Source organism: Coffea eugenioides, chromosome 11 (genome assembly GCF_003713205.1).
Source record: "Coffea eugenioides isolate CCC68of chromosome 11, Ceug_1.0, whole genome shotgun sequence".
Classification (NCBI taxonomy): Eukaryota; Viridiplantae; Streptophyta; class Magnoliopsida; order Gentianales; family Rubiaceae; genus Coffea; species Coffea eugenioides.
In genome coordinates, this window is record NC_040045.1 from 37785906 (window position 1) to 37806576 (window position 20671).

At 36.6% G+C, this 20671-nt stretch overlaps 1 pseudogene; it reads right to left on the minus strand.

Annotated features, from left to right (window-relative positions):
* Positions 1 to 326: 326 nt before the first annotated feature.
* On the minus strand, positions 327 to 19787 carry LOC113752507 (annotated as a pseudogene).
* Positions 19788 to 20671: the final 884 nt, after the last annotated feature.

Consider the following 20671-nt stretch of genomic DNA (forward strand, 5'->3'; position numbering starts at 1 on the left):
TATTTTTGTACAATATCTTGTTTATAAAACTTGCAAAATATAGAAAAGATGCTAATTAAAACAACTTGTTTCTTAAATTTTTTTTAAAACTAAAGAGCGCCAAGAAATACCAATTGAAATTTGTGAAGAAATTACTGAAACTATGTTTATTGAGAATTCACACTATTAGGTGGATATTAATACAAACTGGTAATATGTAGCTTAGTTATTTTGACAAAGAATTTTGGAAGAATATTCTATTCTGTAGCAAGAGGCTGTAACTTGAGGGGTTGACGTAACAAAAGTTATTCAACAAGAAAATAATGTGCAAAAGACTGCAATATGATCTTTCCGCCCCCGGATGGAAACAGCTGCATAACAGTTCTCATCTTTTCATTCCTTCTCCAAATATTGGTGCCATCTTCACTCCACCGTTTTGTCTCTCCATATTTCCTTCCCAACCTAACAATTTGAAGTTGCCACATAAACCACAGAATAAAATTTAAGAAAATTGATTCAATATAGGTAAATGGGACGGTGCAAGTATGATTTTTAGTTTACACTCCTAGACTTTGTTTAACGTGTGAGATGAGGCCATCAAAAGACAAATTCAACTGGTTAAGTTGAAAGATGAATAAGCTGTTTAAGTTCAAAGGTGCAAATTTACGACTTTTGTAGCATTTGGGAAAAATCTCTCCAGATATATTATATTGTAGACGTGTTCTATTCTGTGCACTTAGAGCATAAGATAAGCATACAAAAATATGAGGCAAGCAAATGTACACCAAAACACATTGATATTACAACCTACTCCCCCAGCCCCCCCGGGAATTGTTTTCACCTTTTGTGTTGTGAATTTATATTTTTTCCAAACAAGAATAGATAGGCACCACCTTTTATTCTTGTCCTTAAACAAAGAATAAAAGAACAATATGGTGCTTTTATTACAGTTTTTACATCTTTTGCAAAATTAAAATACTTTGTCAAACTAAAATATCTTCAGAATGTTTTCTTTTGAGGGCATCTATACGTACTAAAAGAGAGACAAAGAATTTACCAAGAGACATATCAAAGCCACGGTTTCTGAGCTCAGGGTACTCTTGACACAAGGCACAGAATTCGCAGCAGAAATGAACAAGACAGTCTCCACGAGGGCTTTCAGGCAACATATATTGCTGCCTCATCTTAGAACGATAGAAACTAGAGTAAATGCATCCGCAACCAGTTGCAAGACAGATCAGACCATAAAACCCTCCACTTGCTGCACAAGTTGCAAACCACCAAAAAAGTAGTAGTAATAAACGTAATAATGCATTAATTACTAAGTGTCAAAGGTACTATATATATCCGATATTTATATATTTTTTTCTATTAATATCTTCACTTACGAGTCGTTCCTTTGTCTACAATTTCTGCAATTTGTCCAAACGTGTTGGGAAAGGGGTACCAGTACAGGCACACAATATCAGAGTTAGCTCAGGACAAATTTCTCTTTCCCCAAGTACCAGTTAAAATAGGAACAAATCAAATCACCAAGTAATAATGCCAGCAGTTATAATAAAATGCAAAAAAAATAGAAAGCACAGGACACCAAAATTTTTACGTAGAAAACCCAATTGGGAAAAACCACGGGACCTAGTCCAATCAAAATCTCCACTATCACAATAATGAGAATACACAGGTCTATCCGAAATATTCGGACGACAATAATATCACAACCACCAACCAAGTGAAATTGCTACAAAATCATTCTCAAAAACTACAACTGTCAAAAAAGTGAGTTTGGAAATGTGCTACCAAACGAAGAGGAAATCTGAAATCTGAACAGGTAGATGAGTAGAGCTTGACAAAAGGATCGCAGGTGTAAAATTTCGTCTCAATCAGGTTTCAAATCACCCACCATTCAAGACTTTGAAGTTTCTCTCTCTCTAGCTAAATTGTTTGGTTTTGTGGTTTGGCCCACAAATGGGCTGGCCCACAAACCCAACAATCTCCTCCTCCAGCTCATTTGGGAGGTTCCACCAAACCTGCTTCTTGTCTGCAAAATAAGAGTTTCTCCTTAGGCAATGTCTTGGTCAACATATCAGCACCATTATCATCTGTATGCACCTTCTCAAGTACCAAAACTTGGAATCCAGTACTTTCTGAATCCAATAATACCTCACATCAATGTGTTTGGAATGAGAGTGAATGTAGAGTTCTACACAAATGATAGCGTTGTGACTGTCACAGTAAAGACTATAATTGTCTTGGTTCATACCCAACTCCTGAAGGAATTTGCAACCAAAGAGTCTCCTTGCATACTTCATGGTTGCAATGTACTCCGCCTCTGTACTAGAAAGGGGATACACTCTGTAACTTATTTGCCATGACATGCTCCCCCTGCAAAGATCATCAAGTACTCAGATGTGGACTTCCTATTATCAAGATCACTGCCAATCTGCATCAGTGTATCAATCTAGCATAGTTTTACCATTGCGAAACATAGACATAATCTAGAAGTTCCCTTGAGATACCTGAGAATGACAGCATTCCAACGGTCCTTACCAGAATTAGAGATATACCGACTGACTACTCCAACTGCATGAGTAATATCTGGTCTGTGCAAACCATAACATATATCATGCTACAACAGACAAAGCGTAAGGAACCTTCTTCATGTCTTCTTTTATTTTCTCACTTGTAGACTTTTGATATCAATTAAAGTGACCTACAAGTGAGTTGTGACAGGTCGTCAGCCTGTGCAATAATAAAACCTGCTCAAACTAAAAGTGATTTCTGTAGATAGCGGTAAGCAGGGTCGAATCCACAGGGACTGGGAGTAATTATTTCTTTTCAAGTTCACAGTGACAAGGGGGTGTTTTTGTGCAGAAGGTGACAATCAAAGAAATTCAACTAAAATCTAAGAAACTACTAAAAATTAAATAACAAATTACTAAAATCTAATGAGTGATAATTAAGGATCTAGTCAAGGAATAACTTCAGCAATGGTTCACCTAATTGATCATCGAAGCAAAGGCAATCCCAATTATTTACCAATAAATAGGTTATAACTACCAAACAAGCGATGGCAGTCAACCCCTCCTTACTGTGTCGGTGATCAAGGTACGCCCGTTAATCACTGCTCTAATTGAGAAATAATCCTAGGTACGCCCGTAGAATTTAATTCCCCAATTGCCTTACGTATTAGAGGAGCCCTATTCTAACCAAATAACGCACTACCAGGGTTATTTTAGATTAGCCCGCGTATTCCCCTGACACAAACCTAATCATGCCAGTTGTCACTATTTTAGAGCAATTAAACAATTACGGATTTAATGCCCTAATTGACAATAGATTACCCAATCAACTAATTATCTGGATCCAAGACAATCAATTAATTAAATAACCATAAGTATAGCAATCAAGAAATATGCGGATACCAATAAGTAAAAGGAAAAGATTAAATTAAAACGATCTCACAATTTTAGGCGACCCAAAGCATCCGTTGTCCCTTAACTAGACAAGGAAAATTAGTTCATTGTTGCTAAACAAAGCCCACAAGAAATTGTAAAGAGAGCCGCGGCCATTGTCACGGATATTTGGAGAATTCAATTCGCAAGAACTAAAGGGGAAGAAAAGTCAAAGCTGTCCTCTTTGCTCCTGACATGCGCAGGGAAGTCCTAATCAAAAGCTTCAAAAGGAAAATCGCAAGCTAAGCTCCTCAGCAATCTTCATACGTAAGAAAGAAACTAGCTAACAAGAACTAAGAAGAAAAGTCAACAACTGCGGCTAAGCTACAAGACGGAAAGCTCTCCAATGTGCGGCGGCTCCCCTTCCGGAGAGGAAGAAGAAGACTCTCTACTTCAGCCCTTCGTTCCTCCTTTTAATGCTGCGCTCTGCGAATTACCAAAAAGGACTTGTATCTCCTTGTTCCAAAAATGCCCTGGATGCCTGCTACTTGAACTCTTTCCTGATAACTGTCAAATCGGCACTTATTATGGTATTTTCGTTCTACTCCCTGAAATATATGTAAAATACTAAAAGTGAGTAGAATCTAATAATTAATTCACATTGTGTTAAGTAATAGGAAAATTAATAATAAAATAAATGATAAAATTGCAACCTATCAATTCCCCCCACACCTAAACCATGCTTGTCCTCAAGCATGAGAACATCAAATAAACACCAATATTTGACAATGGCTATTACTCTATCTATCATATTGCCAAGATATCAAGAAAAATATATATCAAGCATCAGTGATCAAGATCCAAGAAACATCACTCCGGTTAGCTTCTAAACCACAAATTCCTCCAATTTCAGGTTAACTAATCTAAGAAAAAGGAATGACGCATAACATTTATCAGCAAATGGTCCAACTATTAACCAAAATCTCAACATTAAATCCATAATACGGCAAGCTGACTTTTATTACACACTAACACAACCTTCACTTTTCTTTCCACAATTTTTTCTACTTTTCTCTTCTTTTTTTTTCAATAGTAACAAAAGACTTAGTCGCTAGCCATTTGAGCCTTTTGACGCGAACTCCAACATTGGCCAGATGAAGGAGCCCGGTTACTCAGCTTCTATCGCCACGTGACCACGTACTCATAGCAATTACTACTTTTTGACGCGAGAATCAACACTTTTAGGTGCAGATCCCCGGTTACTCAGTAGTAACTAATAGCGGAGTACAGTCCAATTTATTCATAGCTACAAATCACAAAAACTTAATATAACACAAGAACCAAAAGAAAACTTGCATCAGCTAGCCTCATTTTCAAACATGGAGAACTAAAGTTAATAACCGGACCAATTCACATGAAAATGCCAATAATCATTCCCTATGCCTAGGAAAGTTAACCAAAAATTATAAGAGTAAAACAATCATCGATATTCACCAAAGAGATATTTTTGGATTCAACCACATTAACTCGATACCCTTTTATTATTAAAACTTGGCAAAAGCAGAAATAGAGGCAATAATCCAACATCAAACCTTGGCATGCACTTACGAGCCAATCACTAAAAAGAAAAAAAATGAACGAGAGGTGGACGAATAACAAACTAAAAATAAAGAACTAGTATAGCTGTCCCCCCCACACCTAGATCCTACATTGTCCTCAATGGAGGGATTAAAGCAATTAAAGCGAAGAGGACAACGAAACTTCCCTCTTTGAGTGGCCACGAGGTAGGCGGGGACGGTGGAGGAAACCAATGTGGTGGAAGTACGCGCCCAAGTTCTGAGACATCATACTCAATTCAACCAGCAAATGCAAAACTCTATCCACCCAAAATCTCAACAAATAGCTCCAGTTGGACAGTTAATGCCTTAACTCAGGATCAGCAATTTCAACATTGAGAGTTTAGGTATTTGACAATAACAATTCAGTCACAAGTTCTTGGCTGTCAATTAGACAGCCAATCAGATAGAATTACCAAATCTAGTCAAAATACCCCAACCAGTACCATTGGTGCACCCCACAGATAATGAAGCAACTTAAATGGCAAACCCAATCAACAAAATGTACATGTGAGGCACCCAAGGTCTATACAAATGTCCCAACAAAGCAGCGATTGCAATCAATAATCAGTAGTGGTCCTAATTTACTCAAATGCAGAATTAATGCAGCCCAACAATTCAATTGGATGTACCCAACCTTGACAAGCAAAGCAAGTGGCACAGGTTTCCCAAGTCAACAGGCAATTCAGAGATAACTCAACCGAAATCACAGTAGAAACTTCAATTAAATACACTCAACATGAATAAGCCAAGCAAGTGTCATAGAAACTCCCCAATTCAACAAGCAATCACAGTATTTCAGCTCACCCAAAAACTCAACAATTCCACCCAAAAGTTGAACAAAGGCCCCCAGCACTGACCCGTAGCAGGAGCCCCAAGAAGTGAACAAATCAAGCAATAGTATTGGAAAACTCTGACATTAACAACTGAATCTCAAACTTCCAGCTTCCAATCAGTTAGCCAATAGAGTAGAATTAATCTAGTGGAGTCAAAACACCCATAGAGTTGATGAAACAATTCTAACGGCTGACCCAAAGTAATGAAAACTCCAACTTACAGTCAAAAGTAAACTCGGTCCAACTAAAATTTCAACAAATATCCCCAGAAATTTCAACAAATGCTATAGCAGATCAAAGCAGTAGTAAAGCAATAGTCCCAAGTATGTACTAATCCACCAGTTGGGAACCCCGGCCACTGAGGTCACAAACAATGGTCCCAAAAATAGCAATATTAACCAATCACCAGGATGTCCCCAACAATTAAACGAAATTCTACCACCCTCAACAAGCAAATCAAGCAGCACAGGCTCCCAATTCAACAAACAAAAAAAACAGGATTAATCAACTCAAAGTCCCAACAGAGAGTTCAATTGATTCCAATCATCAATCCCAGCAACATACGTTCCAAATAAGCAAGCGGGTGTTAAGGAGAGGAGGTACCAAATTTCAATTTCAGTTACTCCACCAGTACCACTGGTGTAGCAAATAATGGAAGAGGAATCGCACACGACCAATACCAAATCACCGGTAAACCAAAATTACAACTAACACTGCCAACACTTGAGAATCGTAACAATCAAAACACAAGCAAAGCTGCCTCCCAATTAGCAAATGACAATTCACAAATCCAGCCCACCCAAAAACTCGACAAATGTACCCAAAAGTTCAACAAATATTCTCAAGAGTATGGCAAACTAGGAATGAACAAGATCTGGGTCAAATATCACAACCAGTACCACTGGTTTACCACACAATTGAAGAAATAACCCCCAACGGCCAACAATACCAATTATTGAGAAACCAGACAGCACCAATGAATATTAAGAAATTGGGGAATAAATTCCAAATACCTCCACCGAAGAGAGTAGCGTGCGAGGTTGGCTGGGGCTGTTGGCAGCGTCCAAGTGCTTCGGTGGCGGCGTTGGCTCGCGATGGAGCTGCGACGGAGCTGGCTATGCGAGCAGAGAGGGACCAGCGAGCTAGAGTGGCGCGCGCAGACAGCGGAGGGAACTTCAGCAGCGGCTGCGGTGGAGAGGCGGGTGAGCTGTGATGGCGGCGCGAGGGAGATGGGCGGCGCTGCTGCGGTGAGATCGAGCTGGTGGTGGCACAATCTGGCGTGCGGTGGTGGAAGGCAGCGGCGATGGGTGGTTGGCGCGCGCGGGAGAGGAGAGGAAGAGGGTGGTGCGCGGTGTAGCGCGCGATGGCGGTGACGGACCGCGGCGGACGGCAGCTGTGGCGACGTGGAGGGAGCAGATCTGGTGGTGGAGAGAGAGCAGAGGGCGGCACTGAGCTGGAGGTGCGCGGGTAGCAGGGCGACGGACCAGCAGGAGAACAGAGTAGAAGAAAGAAAGAAAAGAAAAGAAAGAAGAAAGAAAGAAAAAAAAAAAAAAAAAAGAAAAGAAAAAAAAATTGTTTTTTTTTTTTTTTTTTTTGAAATTGAGAAAACCTAGCTACGGTTGAAAATTTTTTTTTTTTTTTTTTGCTTTTTCATTTTTTTCATTTTAGATTTTTTTTTTCAGGGAAAGAATTCCTTTTTTTTTTTTTTTTGGTGGAAAATTTTTTTCATATATCATTTCTTTTTTTTTTTTTTGACAAAATTTATTTTTGAAATTCAAAAGTAGTGATTAACAGGAAATCAGTAATCGTTCTTGAGTTTCTTTGAACACTTACCTTTCCCGCGAACGTGACGCGGGCACGTCAAGAGAGCAAGAGAGCTCCCAGAAGTTTCTGGTCGTGAGCTTCCTGCACATCACCACGCGGGCGCGTCATGAGGGCAAGAGAGCTCCCAAAAGTTTCTGATCGTGAGCTTCATGCACGTCACCACGCGGGCGCGTCATGACTGAAGGGCACCTATAAATCAGCAAAAACGAAAATTGAAACCCAAAATCAGTCGAATTCAAGGAGAGCACATCTAAACTACCACACGAAAATGAACAAACAATTAAAAGGAACAATTGGGTTGCCTCCCAAGGAGCGCCTTTCTTTAATGTTTTTGGCTAGACATTATCATGTTTTGCTCATGGAGGATAAAATCTTGTGGCTCGTCTTACTGCTTCATCCTCTATATAGTCCTGATAACCCTCATAAATAGAATAATCCTTGAGCATACGAGCTACGGGCTTCCATGGACTAGTGAATGGCGCTAAACAAGTCAACAATGATCTGCATTCTCCACTCACTCCTCCATCACACGCATTCTTCGGTTCAAGATATTTTTCCATTGCCACTCTTAACTTATTCCTGTCATGAAATTTCAAATTTTCTGGTATAATAAAATCAATTTCAGTAACAAGAATTGAAGAATAGGAGTCAGGAAAATATTGATTAAGGAGTGGAGAAGATGTCACCGCATTTGGAGATTGTTCACTGGATTCATTCACTTGAATGGGTTGCGGTTGGGGTTCCATTTCTTCCTTTTCGGCTTCTTTTTCAACTGCATCTGTAGATCTCTCATTTTGACACTCTTGCATCTCCTCATCACTAGTCAAGCAAATTGCACTCTCATTTTCTTCTAGATCAACAATGGTTTTCGAGGGCAATTCTTCCATTTGAGAAGCCCATCGATTCATTCTGGATGTCAATGGCATAGTTGATCTGCCAGATAACTCATTGCATCTTTCGTCATCTCATTCCTCATTTGTGTCTCCTGTTGGAATTTGTATGTATTAATAAATAATTCACCCAATTCCTGAAAAGACATACCTGACATGGACGATGGTTGTTTAGACTCTTGATGTTGAAAATCCATTGGCCCTGTTGTATAATCATAACTGGAGTTATCCCACCATCCTTGATCATACCCGTTTGGATTAGGGTTATACCACGTTTGAGACCAGGGTGAAAAATCTTCATAATTTTTGAGTGGGACACTCAGATTATCCTGATATTCGGGGCACATACCGGTTGAATGATCCCTGGCATAACAAATTTTACAGGTTGCAGCAGCCATTCTTTTTCTAATAGATTTTAGTGCCTCTGCATATGCAAACTCAGGAAAAAAACAAATCTCATCGCCTTGGCTGGAAATAAAATCCAATACATCACCAAAATACGGAGTGTTAGAAGCCATAAACTATATCAAAAAAAAGAAAAGAGAAAAAAAAATAAATAAATAAAAAATGAAAACAAAATGAACTCAAAAGGAAACAAATTAATCTGACACCAGTTCCCGGCAACGGCGCCAAAAATTGACAGGTTGTCGATGCCTGTGCAATAATAAAACCTGCTCAAACTAAAGGTAATTTCTGTAGATAGTGGTAAGCAGGGTTGAATCCACAGGGACTGGGAGTAACTGTTTCTTTTCAAGTTCACAGTAACAAAGGGGGTGTTTTTATGCAGAAGGTGACAATCAAAGAAATTCAACTAAAATCTAAGAAACTACTAAAAATTAAATAACAAAATACTAAAATCAAATAAATGATAACTAAGGATCTAGCCAAGGAATAACTTCAGCAATGGTGCACCTAATTGATCATCGATAAGCAAAGGCAATTCCAATTATTTACTAATAAATAGGTTATAACTGCCAAACAAGCGATGGCAGTCAACCCCTCCTTACTGTGTCGGTGATCAAGGTACGCCCGTTAATCACTGCTCTAATTGAGAAATAATCCTAGGTACGCCCGTAGAATTTAATTCCCCAATTGCCTTACGTATTAGAGGAGCCCTATTCTAACCAAATAACGCACTACCAGGGTTATTTTAGATTAGCCCGCGTATTCCCCTGACACAAACCTAATCATGCCAGTTGTCACTATTTTAGAGCAATTAAACAATTACGGATTTAATGCCCTAATTGACAATAGATTACCCAATCAACTAATTATCTGGATCCAAGACAATCAATTAATTAAATAACCATAAGTATAGCAATCAAGAAATATGCGGATACCAATAAGTAAAAGGAAAAGATTAAATTAAAACGATCTCACAATTTTAGGCGACCCAAAGCATCCGTTGTCCCTTAACTAGACAAGGAAAATTAGTTCATTGTTGCTAAACAAAGCCCACAAGAAATTGTAAAGAGAGCCGCGGCCATTGTCACGGATATTTGGAGAATTCAATTCGCAAGAACTAAAGGGGAAGAAAAGTCAAAGCTGTCCTCTTTGCTCCTGACATGCGCAGGGAAGTCCTAATCAAAAGCTTCAAAAGGAAAATCGCAAGCTAAGCTCCTCAGCAATCTTCATACGTAAGAAAGAAACTAGCTAACAAGAACTAAGAAGAAAAGTCAACAACTGCGGCTAAGCTACAAGACGGAAAGCTCTCCAATGTGCGGCGGCTCCCCTTCCGGAGAGGAAGAAGAAGACTCTCTACTTCAGCCCTTCGTTCCTCCTTTTAATGCTGCGCTCTGCGAATTACCAAAAAGGACTTGTATCTCCTTGTTCCAAAAATGCCCTGGATGCCTGCTACTTGAACTCTTTCCTGATAACTGTCAAATCGGCACTTATTATGGTATTTTCGTTCTACTCCCTGAAATATATGTAAAATACTAAAAGTGAGTAGAATCTAATAATTAATTCACATTGTGTTAAGTAATAGGAAAAATTAATAATAAAATAAATGATAAAATAATAATAATTAATTCACATTGGTATCTGTTTCAACCCATACAAACTCTTCTTGAGACGGCATACAAGATTTTCTTTACCACTTTCTTTGAACCCCTCCGGTTGCTCCATGTAGATCTTCACTTCCAAGTTGTCATGTAGGAAGACTGTCTTCACATCAAGTTGTTCAATCTCCAAATTCAAGCTGCCTCCAATACCAAAAACAACTCGAATTGATGACATTTTTACCACAAGAGAGAAGATTTCTTCAAAATCTATACCCTTCTTTTGACTAAATCCCTTCACAACCAATCCTGCTTTGTACTTTAGTTGTGAGCTGTGCTCCTGAGTTTTCAACTTGTAAACCCATTTATTCTTTAGAGCTCTCTTGCCCTTAGGCAGTTTCACTAACTCATAAGTGTGATTCTCATGCAGGGGCACTATCTTCTCTTGCATGGCTCGTAACCAATTTTCTTTGTTCTCATGTTCTAAAGCCTCACTGTAGGACTCTGACTCTCCTCGATCTGTTAACAACAAATATTCATGAGGATTATATCTGCTAGAAGGTCTCCTCTCGCTGGTAGATCTCCTAATCTCATCTTGTGGTGGCGGTGGTGGAGTAGGTGGTGTTTCATGTTCAGATTCATCAGTAGTAGGATTATCACCATCATTAACATTCTCTCTCTGCTCTATCTCAACTCCCCCTTGATTAAAATCAACAGGTACTGGAATTGGATCTAAATCTGAATTTGAACTAGCAGGAATGTCGTCTGAGAATTTTGAATTATCACCTTTATTAATGTCTTCAATGGTTTGATCTTCAAAGAAGATAACATCTCTACTCCTGATTACCTTCTTCTCGATAGGATCATACAGCCTATAACCAAAATCTTCATGTCCATAACCCAAGAAAATGCATTGTTTTGATTTTACATCAAGTTTTGACCTCTCATCCTTGGTAATATGAACAAATGTCCGGCAACCAAAAACTCTCAAATGCTTAAAGGACACATCTTTTCCCGTCCATACCCTCTCTGGGATATCACCATCTAGAGGAACTGATGGAGAAAGATTTATCAAATCAACTGCAATCCTCATTGCCTCACCCCAAAAGGGTTTTGGCGATTTAGAATTAGAGAGCATACATCTGACCCGCTCAGTGATGGATCTGTTCATCCTCTCTGCTACTCCATTCTCTTGAGGAATTTTTGGTACAGTTTTATCTAATCTGATTCCATGGGACTTGCAATAGATTTCAAATGTTCCTCTGTACTCACCACCATTATCAGCATGAATACACTTTAACTGCTTGTCAGTCTCTCTTTCAACTTTGCTGTGAATATCTTTAAACACATCCAAAACCTAATTTTTGGATTTCAAAGCAAAACACCAAATCTTTCTAACAAAGTCATCAATAAAAGTTACAAAATAAATAACATCACCAAGAGACTTATCTTTCATATAGCAAACATCAGTATGTACCAATTCTAACGGATTCAATTTTCTAGATGGAAGAAAATTTTTGAATGCAACTCTGTGTTGTTTCCCATAAATGCAGTCGACACAAGATTTAAGTGCATTACCTCTAACTTCAAGTAGGAGCTGTTTGCGAACAAGTGTCTGAATCTCCTTTTCACCCATGTGTCCAATTGCCTATGCCACAGGTCAATTAATGAATCACGAACTACATTGACTTCTCCCTTCCCCAACTTGGCTTGCATCAAGTAGAGGGTACTCTGTTTCTTTCCTCTAACAACAACGGAATTTCCTTTGCTGAGTTTCCATTTGCCTCCACCTTGCAAGCTATGGTAACCCTCATCGTAAAATTTTCCTGTAGAGATAAGATTAAGGCGAATATCAAGGACATGTCGAGCATTTTTTAATATCAGCTGGCACCCGATATCTGTATCCAAATATACGTCTCCCATGCCAACAACTTTGCATGAGACCTTATTTCCCATCCTAACATATCCAAAACTCATTCGGTGTAGATTGAGAAGAAATGCCTGTGAGGAGTAATATGGTAGGATGCACCCACTGTCATAATGAATAATATTCACCTGACTATCATCACAGAATACAAACATATCATCATGAGCTGCCGCAACTGCTGTAGTCTCTTCATCACTTTTTTCCTTCGCCTTACCCTTTTTCTCAGCTTATTCCCGTTTTAGGATTCTGCACTTCTTCATATAATGTCCATTCTTTTTACAATAATAGCATGCAACATTTTTTTGCGACTCAGACCTGCCTCTGGATTTGTCAATCCTATTGTGGGGTCCTCTACTTTTGCTTCTCCCTCTTCTTTCTTTCTTTTCTGTCACCAGGGCCTGGGACTCATAGACAATTTCTTGTTCCTTTCTCCTGAACTCTTCATTCATCACGGCCTCTTTTGCAATAGCCATGGTCAACACACCATTTGGAAATGAATTGCTGACGGAGACCACCATAGTTTCCCAACTATCCGGTAGTGAACTGAATAATAATAAAGTCTGCACTTCATCATCCAATTTCAAATTTAACGTAGTTGCCTGATTTATTAATCCCTGAAAATTATTTAGGTGTTCAGTCATATCTTCCACATCCTTATATCTCATCCGAGTAATCTGCTTCAGACAACTAGTTTTGTTCAAACCGGTCTTCCTTTCATACATACTCTCAAGCCCTTTCCAAAATACATCAGTTTTGGTGTCATTAGCAAAATGTTGAAAAATAGTTTGACCAATCCATTTTCTAATATTACTAGCAGTTTTCCTGTGCGTAACAGCCAATTTTTCATCACTCATATCACTTGGTCTGTCTTTATCCCCTAGAACAGGTTCAAACAAATTTCTACAATACAAGTAGTCTTCCATTCTGGGTTTCCAAATTGAATAATTAGTGGCATTCAATTTTATCATGCAACCACTATCAGAATCATCCATTTTTAACCAGTACAAATGAGCAGCCTAACCTGACTGCTCTGATACCACTTGTTGGGAAAGGGGTACCAGTACCGGCACACAATATCAGAGTTAGCCCAGGACAAATTTCTCTTTCCCCAAATACCAGTTAAAACAGGAACAAATCAAATCACCAAGTAATAATACCAGCAGTGATAATAAAATGCAAGAAAAATAGAAGGCATATGAAACCAAGATTTTTACGTGAAAAATCCAATTGAAAAAAATTACGGGACCTAGTCCAGTCAAAATCTCCACTATCACAATAATAGGAATACACAGGTCTATCCGAAATATTCGGACGACAATAATATCACCACCACCAATCAAGTAAAATTGCTACAAAATCACTTCCAAAAACTACAACTGTCAAAGAAGTGAGTTTGGAAAGGTGTTACCAAACGAAGAGAAAATCTGAAATCTGAATTGGTAGATGAGTAGAGCTTGACAAGAGGATCGTATGTGTAAAATTTCGTCTCAATCGGGTTTCAAATCACCCTCCAATCAAGACCTTAAAGTTTCTCTCTCTCTAGCTATTTCTCTGTCTTCGCGTCTCTCAAAAGTGGCGGCTGGCTTTTTTTCTCTCATGCAGACCAAAGCCAGAATGCAACGTGCGGCTGCTCCCTTTCTTTTTGTTTTTAAGTCAACCTTGACTTAAACCTGAATTGTTTGGTTTTGTGGTTTGGCCCACAAATGGGCTGGCCCACAAACCCAAACGTTATGCATGGAAGCTAACAAGTCAAGCAACCTGTAATAAAGTAGAAAAACACACTATAAGCATCAGAATAACATGGTATATTTTCTTGGCAAAAGAAAAAAAAATGCTGTATATCAAGTTTTTATTTCTTGTTTTCCCCCTCTTTAGTGAATGGATACTCTGAGATAGAGCGAGAAAAGAGTTATTTTACCAATATGTAAACTATATAGGCTCTGAGTACAAATTTTGGCATAATGGTAATTATCTCGTAATACTGGAACTCATCTGGAAATAACATCATGGAGACTGTAAAGTGTGATAGGTAGGTGCTTAATGCAGATATCATAGGTTCGATATTCTAACTAGTTACTAATTCTAATTAAGGTGTTAAATAAATCTCATAAGATTATGATCGTTACCATTTAATATCTAGAAACATGGGAAAATATTTAAAAACCAAAAAAAAGGAAAAAATTGAAGATGGTTTCTTACAATTTGGGACATCCGAGAAGCAGTCAAAAAGACCAGTGGACCAGAATCCTGGAGTTTTACTCTCAAACTGAGATGGTGTTTGATGAGTATTATCACCATAGATGTAGCTTGTGGTATTGAGTGGAATGCCTGTGGCGGAGGCTGACCAGAGGTGATGGTTTCCGATGGAGCTGAGGGAGAGTGATATTTTTCAAACTCATTTGGATGAGAAGAATACATAATTGAACAATACTACGATTTTTGTACACAAATAAAGATGATGTATAGAGAAGCGAAGATAAGTAGATCAATGATAAGATGAGGGATAATATTGATTTGATATATATATATGTCCTTTATTGCAGGCATAGATAGTGTGTACGAAATCTGTAATTGACTAATTATGCATGCAACTATTACACCATGTTTCTCAAACTTGTCTCCTCAGTTTGTTATTCAATTCAGGGGGCTGAACCAATGGAAGAAGTAGATTTAGACTTCTTGAATATTCTTAATACAGTTTTTTAATCAATTTCTTGAGCTTCATTTTGACACGCAATGTTTAAGTAACAAAATAATTTGACGCCCCCATTTATGACGAACACTAGGTAGCTTCTTGTGTGGTACAGGTTGAGAACTGTATACGTTATTTAGTTCTGTGATTCATATTTGATTAGTATTATACGTTCTCTTCCAGATTTGGCGTCCAGTTGAAAAATCCTTGGAGTTGAAATTTGTGAAGAAAGGTGAAAGTCTTAGCTAACCCCTGAAATTTCTTTTGCGGAATAAAAGTACACATGAATTTTGGTCAACCTGGTTCTAGATGTGTAGTAAATCGTTCTCAACAAGTGACTACCCCAGTACCAGTTGAAAAATCCTTGGGAGTTGAAATTTGTGAAGAAAGGTGAAAGTTTTGGCTAACCTTTGTGAAATTTCTTTGAGGTATAAAAGTACACCTGAATTTTGGTCAGCCTCTAGATGTGTAGTGAAGTCGTTCCCAACAAGTGACTGCATCAGTAGTTGATATGAATATAATCGGAGTGTTTTGATAAAATTGAAGTTTTAAAATTAAAATTTAAAATCTAAAATCTAAAATTTGAAATTTGAAATCATTAAATTATTGAATTGTTAAGTACTAAATTTGATATGTTTGAATGCTTATTATATTAAATGATAAGTGAATAATTTATCACTTATTTTTTGGAGTAAGTTTTGTTTGAAAAATTCAACGTCACTTAACTAATTTAGATATTTTATTTTTTGTTATCAAATGCATTTGAACATATTAAGATCTAAACTCATTAAATTTAAGTGATAAATTGAATTATCAAACAGTGCATAAGTCTGAAGATATAATGTTTTAGTTAATTTTGACTAATAGAGCGCTAAACTTGCACAATAAATACAACAAATTTGTCATTTTTTATTATTTTATTATTTACCCTTTCACTCCACCCCACATCCTTTCTGTCTCCAATTATCTCATATAAGATTCGAACCTTAAATTTGATAGCGAGGAAAACTCTAAAAGCCTCGTCGGACCAGTTATGATTTTCATTGTTTAAATATGAATGATGTGCGGATTACAATGACAGCTCAAGTAAATTGAATTGGATTTTGAAAAAAAAAAATATTTTTTTTTTCGCACCAACGCATGACAGCGAATTGGACTCCATCAATAGTCTCTTTGAAGACAATGCTAGATGACCATGTTACCTTTTCCATTAGTATTGCTCAATTTTGAGCCTGCCAAATGCCATAAATAGTCGCAGCTTAGTGCCTACGTAGAATTCATCGGACCAAGAAACTGCACCTCTAAAAATGAATGTCCATTCTGGGCTGAAGTCCATATTGCCATAATCCTTTTTAGTCCCTTAACTTTTAATTTTTTCATGTAATTCTTTACCTTTGGATTCAAATCCATTAGTCCTCAATCTTAGCAAATTAAATATACCCTTTTCATTTCCATATAGATGTAATGATCACTTGGCTCATCACCAAATCCACAGCGTCAATTTCATGAATAATAGACAATCAAGTCATCCATAACAAGAGTTTACTTGACTAAAAGCAAAGATGATGAATCATTAACTCCAAAAAAAAATTTTAATAAAAGGGAACCCTGCACGTGACAAACACAGGGAGGAAAACCATGTTTTGGCAAGGAACTCATTGGTACTTTATACTACATTTCTAAAAGGGTTAAATTACTAAAAAGCCTTTTGTAGTTTACCAAATATTAACCTTAACTTCTTATAGTTTAGAAACCTACATTTTAGTATCTCGTGATTTTAACTAAATTAAAACTTGAACAAAAACCGTCTCAACTAATATGTCAGAATTGTCATTTATAAATAATAGGACTAAATACCATAAAGCCCCTTGTAATTTATTGAACGTTCAACTTGACTCCTTGTGGCTCAAGACCCTACATTTTAGCCTGTGGTGGTAAACAATCTTAATAACTCCTCTAAAAACTGCATTCTTAACTCTCTATAATTCGAAAACTTACATTTTAACCCATCATGGTAAACAATCTCAATGAATCCTTTAACAACTTCAAAAACCTACATTCTAGCCCCCTCTTGGTAAACAATCTCAATAAGTTCTTTAACAACTATGTTCTTAACTCTTTATGATTTGAAAGCCTATATTCTAGCCCCTTATTATAAACAATTTTAATGAGTCCTTTAACAACAACGTTCTTTTAGCAAGGGAAATGGCTATGGTAGGACTGTTTGAATGGATAAGGAGAAGGCTAATGCAATGAATTTAATTTAGTTAAATCCATGAGCTATTAAAATATAAATTTTCGAACCATAGGGAGTCAAATTGAATATTTGGCAAACCATTGAAGATTTTTGGTATTTAATCCTATTACTTAGAAAGAGCAATTCTAACACTTCCCGTATAATCATTAGTTTAGACATTTTGTGCCCAAATTTCAATTCAATTAAAACCATGGGGGGCAAAAATATAGGTTTCCAAACTATAGGAAATTAAGTTGAATGTTCGGTAAACTACAAGGGACTTTTCAGTATTTAATCCTATTATTTATAAAGGATAATTTTGACATTTCACATATAACTATTAGTTTAGATGATTTCTGTTCAAGTTTCAATTTAGTTAAAACCACGAGATACTGAAATGTAGATTTTCGAACTATAGAGAATTAAGTTGAATATTCGACAAACTACACGAGGCTTTTTAGTAATTTAACCCTTTCTAAAAAGCAAAGATGATGAATCATTAACTCCAAAAAAATTAAACAAAAAGGGAACAATTATTTATTACACAAATTGTTTTATTCAAAGCTTATAATCCATATGAATGTACAACGATAGAGATGATGCATTCTGGTATAAGCATCTTACTTTTCAATATTCATCATTTTTCCAATCATATTTCTTCTGCAAACCACTGATTGAAAGAACATAAAAACCATCTTGTTTAACGGTCCAAGATTTCGTATCACCACTGATTGGGGACGGGGGCGCATTAAGAGCATTAAAAAATTGATATTTTCCGTTCCAAGCAAAACGACCGTTGATGTAGAGTACATCATCCACTGTTCTGATGGCTTGATAAACACCACCAACTGGGATTGTTTTGTTTCCCCAATCCTCTGAGTTAGCCTGCAAATGAACCCATAGTGGTGGAGAATTTGGTGGGAGTTCGTTCTTTACATCAACATGATAAATTCCAGTCACCAAATTGCATGAAACTGCAAAAATGAATGATAGAAAAAGCAGTGAATATTTTGTGATGTCAGAAATCTTGTGATTTTCTTTTTTCGACAGAATTCAAGAAATGTCTGTTAAGAGTTACCTGTGCAATTGGACTTAAATAGCTAGTGCTAATGTCTTTGTTGTATCCACATTTTTTGTATCAATGTCTACATTGTATTTTGTTAATTTCCGCATTCATTGCATTAGTTTCGAATCCTTGATTGAAGATTGACTTCCACAAATGGTGTTATTATTTACATTAGTTGTATTAGGTATTCCTATTTTCGAGTAGACTATAAAGTAAATACAGATATACTGTTCTTGTACAGTTCACACCATTTTATTAATACATCGTTTCTTCTCAATATGTGATTATTATTCTAACAGATAAAGAAAAGGCATAAAAATAGTACATTTTAGAGTTTTCTAACTTTTTCCCGTATGGTTATGATTTTACTGATTGCATGTAAATTTTACTTATTATAGAATGCAATTTTCCTAGCTTTTTTTTATTATTGGAAGTTGGTTTAGTCAACATGACCAAGCCTTTTTAAAAAGAAGTGGTATAACCATTTGGATCTGATTACCTGTAATATATTAATGAAAAATAGTTATTGTACAACAACCTTTTTTGACTCAGAATAACTCATGAAGAAAGTGAATAACATTATAGTTGTTTTACACAAGGAAATTAAGAGATGATCTCTGAGTCATTGCGATTTTAATAAAGATAACTATTTTTATAATATTACTTAATCCCAATAATTATAGATAATGCATATCCTTAAATGGTTTGAGTATTTAATTAATTCTTGTTTCATCCCAAGTCAATGATACAGATTTTTATTAAAAGCAGAAATTTGTTCCAAATTACAAAAAGAATTGAAATTTGACAATGTTGATAAATTTATAGTACAAAATATAACATGTGAAATATATCTTAATGATAGCGCAGTAAAAATTATCAAGTGGGTTAGAAAGACAGTAAAAGTGTGTAAAAGTACTTTATTAAGCGAATCTCAACTCTCAAGTGGGTTATAATCTTTAACGGAGAACAAGGGAAATTATAACTCAGAATTCTGTCCAAGTATTTTGCTTGGGAGAGTAATCATGAGCATTGATGAGGTAAAATCTGCCATTATTTACTATATATACGTAAATGGAATTTTTTAACGGGGTGCCCTAGCACACCAAATATTCACCTAACCTACTATATATATATATATATATATATATATATCCTCCTTTACATTTTTCCATTAAATCTTGTCTACCCGCCTTTATATTTATTTATTTTCTCTAATTAATCTTATATTTTCAAAAATATAACACATGAAATATATGTACATAAATAAGTTATACATCGCCCAATAGCATATGTTATGGTTCTTGTTTCTACTACTATTTCTTTCGCCATCTCTAAAGAACTTATTTTCCTCCTCCTCCTTTTTTTATTTCTTTTTTCCATTTTCAAGTTAAAACTTTTGAGAAGTGAGAAGGCCACTCCCTAGTGTCTGGACCACGAAACGTTCTGATTCAATAAATTCAACCAAAACACATTTGGTTCAACTTTTCGATTTGGAGAAAACATGGACCAAGCGATGAAATCTTGTTCATTGTATTGGTGATTGGAGAGAAAATCGGACAAACAAGGTGGGACATATGGACAAGGGATTTTAGGTGCATTGTATTGTCATATCCAAAAGTAAATGATTCCACTTGTGCCACAAGTTGGAACATAAAATAAATTACATCACCAGGAATTTACGGATTAGAATTTTAGGTATAAAGAATAATCAAACTACTACGAATTTAAGTTTTCTTTTTGTTGAGTAGAATATTCATATGTATCAGGAACCTCTTAGTTCTCAAGTGACATCGGCTGATTGTTCATTCCTTCATCTGAAAATGTTGCAGTTAGTGACGTAACAATTTCTGCTTTCTGAGTGAAGCTTTAGGAGACAATGGGGGTTTGGACTTCAATTGGTCTTGCTTGACTATGGCTGCACCAATCGGTGTTGCTGATGGTGGTCGGATAACTCTCTGGAGTTGGTGGGATTGGTGTTTAGCTTTAGCCTGTGGAGATGGAGTTTAACTACTAGATTCTAAAACTTCGATTGTAATTAACCTTCTTTAAGAGAGACGAGAGGCAATTTCCTCTAAAAAGGTGAAAAAGAAAGGTGTTGGAATGCTAGAATACAATTGTGGAGCGCATATATCATCAGCCATATTGTTTACTACAGAAGTAAAGAGCACCTGCAATTGCAAACCAAGTTACGCTCTTGCCATTGTCCTACACTA